At 45.4% G+C, this 12228-nt stretch overlaps 2 protein-coding genes across 2 annotated transcripts in view; one reads left to right on the top strand and one right to left on the bottom strand.

The window, feature by feature from the left end:
- LOC123345648 (protein S100-A16-like) overlaps nt 1-12228 on the top strand; it is a 643389-nt gene that overhangs the window by 373958 nt on the left and 257203 nt on the right. The window lies entirely within an intron of this gene.
- Nucleotides 1-12228, bottom strand: part of LOC123345636 (C-type lectin domain family 2 member D-like) — a 348976-nt gene that overhangs the window by 120974 nt on the left and 215774 nt on the right. The window lies entirely within an intron of this gene.

The raw sequence follows: 12228 nt of genomic DNA on the forward strand, positions 1-12228 counted from the left end.
AGCAAACCCGCCAGGGCACTGAGGGGCAGCAGTTGGGAGGGGGTGTATGGACCTGTATAAATCATTGGCCATGGCGTGTTCCGTGTCCCCAGCTGTGCTGATCTGCAGGAGGATGTGGGTCTGTTACAGCCCCACGTACAGCCCCTGGCTCTCTTGTTCACACTGTAGAGAGGCTCACGCTTTTAGCTCTGAAGCTGCTTGGTTCAGTTCCTGCTGGTGCTTGTTGTGCTCACACACACGTGTTTCCAATCCTTTAATCATCCTCCTGGGTCCTCTTTGACCCCTCTCCAATTTATCAGCATCCTTCCTGGATTGTGGGCACCAGAACTGGACACAGGATCCCAGCAGCGATCATACCAGGGCCAAATCCAGAGGCAAAATAACCTCCTGGCTCCTTCTCCAGATTCCCCTGTTTCTACATCCCAGGATCTCACTGGCTCTGTTTGGCTGCAGCGTCTCACTGGGAGCTCATGTTCAGCTGATCATCCACCAAGACCCCCAGTGTGTCCTGTAGCATGTGTGAGGGCAAAGTGCTGGTATGTGTGTTAGTGGCACGCTGGGGCAGGACTCAAAGAGGGCAGAGTTAAGGTTGTTTTGCAGGGTAGGGATTTTCCTTCTGAGTGTTTATACATCAGTGACCTATGTTCATTTGCTAGACTAGCTGCATATCACAGTGTGTTGTTTGACCAGCTCATGCTGCGACAATCCGGCAGGTAAATAGAGAGGTTTTGAGAATTAGTGCAGGCGGTTCGACAGTAGGAAGAATTGCAGCCAGCCAGAGAGCTCGCTGGAAATTGATTGTAGCCACTTCAGCAAACACAGGAGGCTCTCACAGGAAATTGTCTTTGGTCAAGAAGCATCAGGGGGGTTGTTCACACCATCAGCATCCTCTAGTGCTGCCGGCTAGCTCAGATCGGCGCTTCCTGTCCGTGCTGGGTGCTGCCATTCGCTGCTCTCACCTCCCACTCCCTGGGCTCTGCCTGTGTCCCAAAGACCAGCCGCACCCACTGCTGAGATGGGCAGGGCTGCAGGGGATGGGGGTGGGGAGAGGCGAAGGGTAACGACAGGAAGATGCCAGACCAGTGTTGTGTAGCATGAAAGGGCAGGTCATGAAACCCGAGACTGAGGCTGGGCCCCGGGGGAGGAGCCGGTAGCAGCAGAGCAAAGGGCGGTGATGGGAGCTGGCCCAGCGAATGGGGTTTGAAGAGGGATCTGAAGGTGGATTGAGAGGCTCCTTTGAGCCCTGGAAGAGAGAGGCCAATCCAGACACTGGGGGCTCCATGAACAAACCCTGTAGGCTCAAGGGGGAGAAGATGAAGGATCAAGGAGGGAGGAGGTGGCGGAGTGGGCTCAGGAACTTGGAGAGAGCGCACCTGGTCTTGGGGTTAGGGCACCGGGCTGGAACTCAGCAGATGTGGGCTCCGCTCCCAGTGCTGTCCCATGGCGACCGTGGGCAAGTCACAGCCGTCGAGCTCAAATTTTTCATGTGTACACATGGGATCTGCTCTGGCTAGAGAACCTGCATGGGAAACTTCCAGCAGAAAGCAGCCTCTCTGGAGCAGATGGAGTTGATCATGGGAAGCAGACTTGTTAGAAGCTTAGTGAGGGGGGTCACCACATGGTGTGTCTGGCTCTCATGCTGCCTGCTGGGCCATGTGTCTTTACTTCCTATGTGGTTTCACGCTCATTCTCGTGGAGGAGGCAAAGCTCCTACCACAGGCATGCGCCTGAAGCTACAGGCTGAGTCTGAATCTGGTTAATCACTATGTTATATTTGCACCTGGCAGAGAAGTAGATAAACACAGGGAGAGCTGATTTAATCACAGCCAACTGCTGTGGAGACTTTGGGCTAGTCTACACTACAAAACTAAAAAGAGCAGGAGAACTTGTGGCATCTTAGAGACTAACAAATTTATTTGAGCATAAGCTTTCGTGGGCTCCAGCCCACTTCATGGGATGCATGGAGTGGAAAATACAGTAGGAAGAGAGATAGACAGAGAACATGAAACAATGGGTGTTACCATACAGTAGGGGTCCCCAGTGCGGTGCCCGCGTAGTGGATGTCATCCAGAGGCATCGCTGCTGAAATTTGGCGGCATTTCGGAGGCAGTGCCTCTGGATGACGTCATTTTAGGAGATTGGCCAGTCCTTGCTTATAGACAGCCCCATTTTCATTACCACGACAAACAGTTTTTTTCTCTCCTGCTGATAATAACTCACCTTAACTGATCACTCTTGTTAGAGTGTGTATGGTAACACCCATTGTTTCATGTTCTCTGTGTATATATAGATCTTCCTACTGTATTTTCCACTGCATGCATCCGATGAAGTGGGTTTTAACCCACGAAAGCTTATGCTGAAATAAATTTGTTAGTCTCTAAGGTGCCACAAGTTCTCCTGTTCTTTTTGTGGATACAGACTAACACGGCTGCTACTCTGAAACTACAAAACTAAGTTGACCTAAGTTATGTTGACCTACAGCTGTTACAGTAATTAAATCACTTTTGCATGTCCACACTAGGATCCTTGGGTAAGTGATGTGCATCGTCACTTGCGCATCCTCACTTGCATCACTGTAGAGAGCAGTGCACCATGGGTAGCTATCCCACTGTGCAACTTGCCACCATCTGCCACAAGGTGTTTTGGGAAGGGTTTGCAATGCCTCATGGAGGCAAATGAGTCACGCAGGGGTGACTGGGAACATGATGCATCCCATGATGCACTTTTATTCATCCCATAATTTTATCTGCATCCCATAATGCAATGGTTCTCAAACTTTTGTACTGGTGACCCCTTTCACAAACAAGCCCCTGAGTGTGACCCCGCTTTATAAATTAAAAACACATTTTTATATATTGTCAAAGAAAAACTTAGTTCTCGCTTTTTGTTTGGGTGCAGCAAAATTAAATACTTTATTATTTCTCCAGTAATTACAATGGAGGGAGAGAGTGCCATAGGACACAGGGTCCTGGACAGGTCTCTCAACTGGTAAACAATTACATCAAGCCTTTATACCTTTGTTTCAGACAATTTCTAGCAATCATGGAGACAGTAAAAAGCAACAAATACATTTTGTTTATACATAGCAGAAAGGAGTGAGACAATAAGATAAGCCTAAGAAAAGCAAGCCTGCATTTTGGTTAGTGATTGCAAGGTCGTAATAACTTTGTACACAGTTCTTGTCCTGTCGCCTCACACTATCTTTGCTCCTACAAGTCTCACGTCATTAGGGTTACAGTATGGCCTGACTCTTGCTAACTAACATTCATTAAGATCTCTTCAAACCTTGTTAATTATTTACTGGCTTCCACACTCCCCCCTTTTGTACTTCTAGTACAACAAATATTTCAAATCTCAATTCGCATTAAACCATGGAGTTTAGATTCTACAGCAGATATGTCAACCTGAGGGGTTGTCAAGGGATGTAATGACAATGCATGATTAGCATGATCATGAAAGGTATTATTACTATAATTATGTTTTTTTCAAAAACAACAACAATAACATAATCCTAAACTAACTAACAACACGACAAACAATAACATTCCCATAGGAATAATATAATGGGGCTGTTGTACAATTTTGATCACAAAGCATAAAACATCATACCTAGTACATAAAGTAAACACTCTATAAGCTGTATGAAAGGCATTCTTTTCAGCTTAATATATATTCTAAAGCATGTGAATTTGCCCTTGCAATTCAGAGATTCTTTGAACCTTTGGTAACAATGAAAGCAAATTTTGAAACCGATCAGGCACTACTCTAGTTCAAGGAAAATATACCTGAAATCTAAAAGCTACTGGCAACATTCTATCTGCAGGCCAGGAAATGATAGGATTGCCTGCAGCAGTGGTAAGATCAATATGTATATCTTGTAAAGTGGTGGCATTAACGCACACACAGCTATCATTAGCTTGAAAAAGTGGGTGTCCCGTCAGGGTAGTTCCTTGACCTCCACCCTCTCAACAAATATTGTCATAAACAGTGACAACTTCCCCTAGCTTCAGTTTATAGATACACTGAGCTGTGGTGGTTCTAACGGCCAAAATGTCCATTGACTCTCTATTCTTATCCAAAATGTCAGGTGTTATTCTAGGGGTACTGTCTAGAAATCAGTTGGAGATACCAGGTGGTCTAATTACCCCAGATGTCTCGGTAAACAATTACAGTCCCACAGGCATCCTCCCCATGGACCCAGCAGGATTCGGTATGTGGGAGCCCACACCCATCCTAACCGGTCCATATGCTTGGAAGGAGCACTGTGAATGTCCACACTTCCATCCAGAAAGTGTCCAAGTATGTCTTCATGACCACAGATCAGATGGTACTCCTGACGTGTCTGTAAGGGCAGTGGGCCAAGTCTGGTCTAGATCCCACTGCAATGCCTTCCCAGCCTCAGTGATATTGCAATACCATCTCTGTCAGTAACTTCTGGGTCATAGAACTAAGGGCGGAAATGACATGTAACTCACCAACTCCAGCCTGTACTGAAGATAGCTGAGCTTCAAAAATAAGGCTAGTGGCCTTTTCTAGTTGGCCCAATTTCTTATCATGTTCGTTGCCTTTAAGAATAGTCCAAATGGCTACTACACTATTGGCCCCAGCCCACAGGGATCTGGTCAATTCCCTTTTTGTCCAGAGGAAATAACCCAGGCCTTTTGTTGTGCTAATCTAATGGCAGCCCCGTGTGAGCAATCTGGGTATGTAGAAGTGATTTGAAAACCTGATAAGGGCAATGTCATTTAAAATCCAATTAGGGAGGGCAATACATACTGAAGGATTTATCCAGAACACAGGGCGCAGCCTGTAGAATAAACCCCAAAATCCAATTAATACCACAGTCCCAAGCATGGGTCCCACAAATTTCTTCCTGACAGTATGTAATTCTTTGTTTCTTCACCAGGGTCAGTTCTCAATGTCCTTTTCAGCCAGGAATTCCTGGACTTTGGCAATGTCAGTGGAGTGAGTGTGTCTTCTTCTTTCCCAAAACAATTGTGGTTTAGCATCCTACAGGGGAGAGGTTGGAAGCACATATCACCCTGTAATGGCTTTGCTTCTTCTTGAAAAGTCTAAAGGCACAGTTGGTCTGTCAGTGGACAAGGGAGAGGTTGCCAGTACGGCACCTTGTCCTTTTTCCTGCTGTCCAGAAGCACAGTGGAACTAGAAGAAAGAATAGGCTAATCATCAGTAGGAAAATTCTCCTGATGCGGAGGGGTCTTTTTGCAGTGAAAATCCTGGGTCCAAGCAGTCAGTCTGTGGCACTGCACAACGGTGTTGGTAGTCAGCAGGACTTGGAAAGGGCCTTTCCAGCATGGAGCCAAGGCAGTCTTTCGCTGATGGATCTTTATGTAGACCCAGGCTCCTGGTTCCAACGAGTGGCAAGGTTGCACAGGATCCTTTGGTAGTGCTTCCATCACCTGTGTATAAAAAAGACTTAACACATGTCATTAGTGCCTGACAATATTTAAGCATTATGTTATCCAGCAAATGAATGTCCATCTGAGCTGGGGTTAGTGGGGATGCAGTTGGTAGTCACATTGGGCATCCTGTCAAATTTCATGAGGGCTGAGTCCAGTCGTTCGATTGGGAATGGCTCTCATACACATCAGTGCCAAAGGAAGGGCATCTGGCCACTTTAAGTGTGTCTCAGCACAAATCTTGGCCAGTTCATTTTTTGTAAGTCCCGTTCCGGCGTTCCACTGTCCCAGCAGACTGTGGGTGGTGAGGGCAGTGAGTTGCACATAACTCCTTTACAATCTGTCCAGTAAAGTGAGTTCCACGACCACTGTTGATAGTCACAGGGATGCCAAAACGTGGTACAAAATCTGTAAGCAAAGACATCTACTGTACTGCAGGGAAAAGCTTCAACCCAAGTGGTAAATACATCAATTAAAACTAATACATATTCATAACCACAACATTTAGACATTTAAATAAAATCAATCTGAATATTTACAAAAGGTCCCAAGGAGGAGAGTGGGCTGGCCGCTGCACACCAATCTCGTGTAACTGCAGCAAGCATTCCCCCCCCCCCCTTCTCTTGGTAGGCAGCCAAGCGGTGTCCTTGACTGGGGCCAGCGCATGTTAGCCATTCTCTTCTTGGCTTTTTTTTTTTTTTTTTTTTTCATTTAACCTACAAAGGAAACTTTTACTCTTCAATTATACACCTTTTTCATACCATGAACACATAAACAGTACTGTTATACAGTACAGAAGTATTATCATTCAATGTATGCCACATATACCCTTTCACTAAAATAACCTTATTACAGAACTTTGGAAGAACAAGCCAGGACAAGCACACCCACTTTGAGAAGTTCACTTAATATAACTTCTAGTCCAAGAGCTATCCACCATCCCCAGCCCTCTGGCTAAAAGTCTGAGGTAGCCAGAAGGATCCCTTGTACAATATGGGGAGTGGGTTAACTTTTCATGTCCTCGCTTCCAAAGACTGTCAGTATGCAAATTTTAACAACAATTCTCAATTAAAAGATTTGGCCAATGTAGTTTCTTTCTCTTACTGAAGAAAATGTATTAGACTTTAGTATATCACATTTTTCTGATGTAACCAAACACTTTGTATTCTAAATTGAACAAAACAAGTATCTGCATCTCAATCCAACATTTCCGCTTGATATCAAATCAGACCATCTCATGAAAATATTAAACACAACAATTCTGGCCACGAAAAAAAACACAACAAGACAGAACATAGAACATACAACATAATTTTTTTACTGTGCCAGTAAATCAAGGTACGTTGAATGCTGTGCAGCTGGCATTAGTTTTCTTTGATTATCTGAAAGACAAAAACAGAGGTCCACCCCGTCTGGGCAATTAAATACTTAAAATATACAAATACTCTTGTTGATTCTAGGCAAAACAGAGGAATTACCCCATATTTTCTCGTATGTGTTTCTTAGACAGCCTTGGTTTCAGCAGCCTTTACCTTATCAGTTAGTTAATTTGCAGTAACACAGATTATTTCTGGCTTGCTTTTTATTTCTTTTAACTCCTGCTTTTAAACACTGAAAGAAAACATCACCACTTATAGTGCCTGTAGAGCCTAATAAAATTTTCATTACATAGCACTGTATACAGTCTTCAACTGATTTAACAAAATTGGTCACAGCCAAATTATTACAATCTAATAAATTTATTTGCCTGAAGTTATTTACAAACATTTCATAGACACCAAAAACTGTTCTCTTAAAAATCACTTGCTTTTCCCTTCCAACAGCCACTTTTATCAACTCAAATCACCATTCCAAATATCCTCTTGAGTATTTGAAATCCTCATGCTTATATTCACTTACTCCTTCTTTCCACTACACCCTCAAAAGGTTCCAACCTGTTTTCCAAATCTCTTTGTCTGTTGCCTGTCCGCCTGGGCCCGATCCTTTTTTCCTCACTGAATCGTCCCGTCCATGGACACGAGCTTGTTCCACAACCAGTTCTTAGCTAGGAGGGTGAGCTTCTCAATTAGCCCCACCCTACTGGTCTTTTCCCCAAAACATTTCTACTCACAAGACTACCTGAGTCCTCCCTAGTAAGGCTTGCCACCTGGGCAAAAATACATGGCCATTCACTTAACACATAATCCAAACCCCTTTGGGGGTCTACCCAGAGACCCACCCATTTGTCTGCTGACACTTAAACAGAAAAGAAAATTAAACAGAGAGCAAAGAAAATTACAGTCTAAGCCAGATTTTTCCTACTTCTATTACATTATCCGTTACAGGGGGCGGGACAGTAAAATCTCAGGACAACCTCAGAGCTTCATCGCACACATGGCTTCCACCCTGAGGAATTACGAATGAGAAGTTCAGTTCCGCTCACACACCCAACGCCCAAATGAACAGAGCAGAAAAACATCAGTAACCGGTTAAACAAAACAGAGCCAAAGCTAAATAGTGTTTCCTTATCCTATTAGAGCTCACCTATAATCATGCTATTCTTAACACATAACACCAACAGTACCAAACAAAGCAAACATAAACTAACAAGGGTAAAACAGATAGATGGTGTAAATTCTGCAGTGCCCCCCATTCTTAATTGCTCACCAAACTGTGACAAATTCCTGTTACTAATGTATCCCTCATGTCAGGTGATCAGACCGACAGAGCATATAATCAAATTTTAAAGCTTCATTAAAAATAATAAAATAACAATGGAGAGTGTTGGGAATGCTCCCACATCACTCGGGAAAAATATGAATGCCCCAAGCCTTAAACCACTTTAATACTCACACATATCTCACTGGGAAGTTAAGCTTTGCAAATATAATTCCAATTCTGTAACTCCTGCTGTTGGTTTGCCTCTATTTTCCACAAGCAGCTGGGGCTGAAAGCAGTTTTTCTTTGCACTTAGCATAGTCCGCACTAATTCATGACCTTGAAGACAAAACAACTTCTCTTATCTCTGGGTGAAGCCGAATTTCAAATTAACCCGTTCCTAGACAAATTGCTCACACTGTGTCAGAGGTTTTTCTTTGGTGATTAAAACTCCACTGAGATATATGATCTTATCTAGATTGAAGGTACCTTCTAATGGGCATTGTTTAAATGAATTTTCACGCGTGTACAGATTCCAATCATTTAAATACCTGAAGGTTTTAGGACCATAATGTACGTACATGTAATATGCTGGGGCACCCTTAGGGGGTAAGGTGGAATATTTAGACTGTCCCTTACCCATTTTCCACTTACACACACAGAGAGGGTGTCCTGTCCGCGCTAGCGGCTCAAAAACCAAGGAGATGATCAGACTGTCAGTAGCCCACACGGAAGGGAAAGGGGAGGGAAGATGGGTTCACACACCCCTAGACCCAGGCAGCTTCCTCGCCGGACTATGCCAGGCTGAGTCAGCCCACCGTGGGTCGGATCTCCTAAAGATCCACTAGTTACCGGGCTAGCCCGGTAACAGACACTCACACTGGTGTACACACACACACACCAAGGCCTCTTTTTCTTCCTTTTTCTTTTTTTTAACCCCCTTTTTTTTTTTAACCTTTTTATCTCTTTTTTTTTTTTTTTTTTAACCATGATGCATCTTTACCTGGTCCGGACCAATACCATGAGGCGGTATGACAACCCCTCTTGAGGCGGTAAAAACCCCTCAGCACCGGTGCATTCTAATGCATTTACCTATGCATTACCTTATGCATTACCTTATGCATTTCCTTGGCCAACTCAGCAGTTCCCAGTACTGCTATAAACTAACCTTATTGGGGCCTCTCCCCAATACCACTTTGCATCTGATCCTGCTGCACAGTCAATAAGTTCAGATGGCGTAAGCCCAACAGAGACAGACGTCCTCACGGAAAGTCCTCCTCCGATACCCCAATAGAGATTTCAAAAGGTCTCATACCTCTCATGTGGCGCCATGGGGTTCGAAGGGGAATGATCTGTAGTAGTTGTCTGTGGGTCCGTGGGCGTTGCCATCCCGGACGAGCCACCAAATTGTCGAAGAAAAACTCAGTTCTCGCTTTTTGTTTGGGTGCAGCAAAATCAAATTCTTTATTATTTCTCCAGTAATTACCATGGAGGGAGAGAGTGCCATAGGACACAGGGTCCTGGACAGGTCTCTCAACTGGTAAATAATCACAGCAAGCCTTTATACCTTTTACAGACAATTTCTAACAATAATACAGACAGTAAAAAGCAACAAATACATTTTGTTTATACATAAGCTTCTCTGCTATCTCACTAGAAAAACAAGACTGCAAGACTGCATATTGCAAGGTCGTAATAACTTTCACACAATTCACTCTGTCTTACATTATCTTGCTTCCTCACGTCACCAGGGTCACAGTTAACCTAACTCATGCTAACTAACATTCATTAAGATCTCTTCAAAACCTTGTTAATTATTTACTGGCTTCCACATCATTAATTTCATTTGGTGGCCCCTAGTTCTTACATTATGGGAACAAGTACATAATTTTTCCTTATTCACTTTCTCCACATCACTCATGATTTTATAGACCTCTATCATATCCCTCAGGCCCTGGTCTACACTATAGGGTTAGGTCGGTTTTAGCCACGTTAGGTCAATTTTAAAATGACTGCGTCTACACAACCAACCCCGTTCCTTCGACCTAAAGGGCTCTTAAAATTGACTTCTGTTCTCCTCCCCGATGAGGGGAGTAGCACTAAAATCAACCTTGCTGGGTTGAATTTGGGGTAGTGTGGATGCAAATTGATGTATTTGGTCTCCAGGAGCTATCCCAGAGTGCTCCAGTGTGATCCCTCTGGACAGCACTTTCAACTCCGATGCACTAGCCAGGTAGACAGGAAAAGCCCCAGGAACTTCTGGATTTCATTTCCTGTTTGGTCAGTGTGGCGAGCTCAGCAGCACAGGTGACCATGCAGTCCCCCAAGAATCGCAAACAAGCTCCAGCATGGACCGAAAGGGAGATACTGGATCTGATTGCTGTATGGGGAGAAGAATCTATGCAGGCCGAACTCCGATCAAAAAGAAGAAATGCAAATATATTTTCCAAAATCTTACAGGGCATGATGGAGAGAGGCTACCACAGGGACACACAGCAGTGCCCGCATGAAAGTTAAGGAGCTCAGGCAAGCCTACCAAAAAAACAAAGGAGGCAAACGGTCTCTCTGGGTCAGAGCCCCATACATGCCGTTTCTATGATCAGCTGCATAGCATTCTGGGGGGGACCCTACCACTACCCCACCACTGTCCGTGGACATCTGCAAGGGGGAAGTCTCACACAAGAGGGAGGAGGATTTTGTGGATGAGGAGGAGGAGGAGGATGCACAGCAGGTGAATCTATTCTCCCCAGCAGCCAGGACCTTTTCATCACCCTGGAGCCAATACTCTCTGAAGGTGGGATCCCCAACCCTGAAGCTGGAGAAGGTACCTCTGCACATTTGTAACTACAGTACAGGGTTTAAAAGCAATAGTGTTTAATGTTTGATTTGCCCTGAAGACTTGGGATGCATTCGCAGCCAGTACAGCTACTGGAAAAGTCTGTTAATGTGTCTGGGGATGGAGCGGGAATCCTCCAGGGACATCTCCATGAAGCTCTCCTGGAGGTACTCTGAAAGCCTTTGCAGAAGGTTTCCGGGGAGGGCTGCCTTGTTCCATCCTCCACGGTAGGACACTTTACCACGCCAAGCCAGTAGCAAGTAGTCTGGAATCATTGCAGCACAAAGCATGGCAGCGAATGGTCCTGGGTTTTGGTCACATTCAAACAACATTCGGTCTTTATCTCTCTGTGTTAGCCTCAGGAGAGTGATATCATTTATGGTCACCTATGATGGGGGTGTTTCCATTCACCACAGAGTTCTTGTGTTAGTGGCGGGTTGTCATTATTAGTATATGCAGAACTAGCCAGGAAAAGAGAGACACATTTCTAACCAAGCAGGAGGTCACATGGACACCAAGACTCTATATAACACAATCATGAACCCAGGGCAAATCAGGTCTGACCAGAGGGCATAGATCTGGATGCGAACAATCTCACCATTGAGGGGTACATACTTATGCAGCAGATGCAACTGAGAGGCTCCCTAACCCAGGAGGAAAGGTCTCCTACAGAGCACTGTGAAACACAGCTTTACTGCAGATGTGAGTTGAATAAATACTCATGGTGAGCTCCCAGCACTGTATTACTGGGGTATCGTGATATCATTGCATTCCACTGTGGCTGCAACTAATGACTACAGCAAGGTGTGGAACATACCAAAGGGTGAAACGGTTTTAAAGGAATGAGCATTTCTCGCATGCGGCCACCAGGGGGTTTCCCGGCTGCCATGACAGCATGCAAAGCATCAGCCCCTCTCCCTCCCTCCCTGTTGCTCCTGGATGCGCCCCCCTGCATGGTCTCTGGAGACAGGTGGGGAACGACGCTGAAGGAGCAAGGTAAATTTTCTACCTGGGATGAAGGGGGACGTAGTGGGGCTCACGCTTTAGCCCTGGTGTGGTTGGGTGGTGGGGACTTAGGGAGCCTGGGCCTGGCTGCAGACCAGGGTTCCAGCCATGGAGCGTCAGGTGCCAACAGCAGGCTCTCAGGCACTGACCCCCAGCTCTTCTCTGGCCTCACAGCCCTGGCCTTCAGCCACGGGTCTTCAGGCTCCAACCCCTGGCAGCGCAGCCGCAGGCTCCAATCCCTGGCTCTCGCCTATGGCGTCAACCCCCAATCCCGGTGGCAGCCACTGTCCCCAGGTGCTGATCCCCGGCAGCACACTCCGAACCCCAGCC

The sequence above is a fragment of the Mauremys mutica genome, chromosome 12 (assembly GCF_020497125.1).
Source record: "Mauremys mutica isolate MM-2020 ecotype Southern chromosome 12, ASM2049712v1, whole genome shotgun sequence".
Lineage (NCBI taxonomy): Eukaryota > Metazoa > Chordata > Testudines > Geoemydidae > Mauremys > Mauremys mutica.